Here is a 270-nt window from a genome sequence, read left to right as displayed (position 1 = left end):
TACTTTTCTCAGACACTTTTTGGTTTACACACTATACTTGGCAGTCAATCTGATCACCAAGACAGCTAAGTGACTAACGGGCAGGTAGTGTTTACACAGCCCAGGTACGCCGGACAAAGGGATGATTCACATCCTGGGTGTGATGGACGGGACAGTATGAGATTTCATCACACTACTGAGAATGGCATACAATTTAAAACTGATTCTTTATTTCTGGAATTTTCCACCTAACACTTTTGGATCATGATTAACCACAAGTAACTGAAACCA

This window comes from Macaca mulatta, chromosome 3 (assembly GCF_049350105.2).
Source record: "Macaca mulatta isolate MMU2019108-1 chromosome 3, T2T-MMU8v2.0, whole genome shotgun sequence".
Classification (NCBI taxonomy): domain Eukaryota; kingdom Metazoa; phylum Chordata; class Mammalia; order Primates; family Cercopithecidae; genus Macaca; species Macaca mulatta.
The sequence above is the reverse complement of the archived record's forward strand: the minus strand, read 5'-3'. Positions refer to the sequence as shown.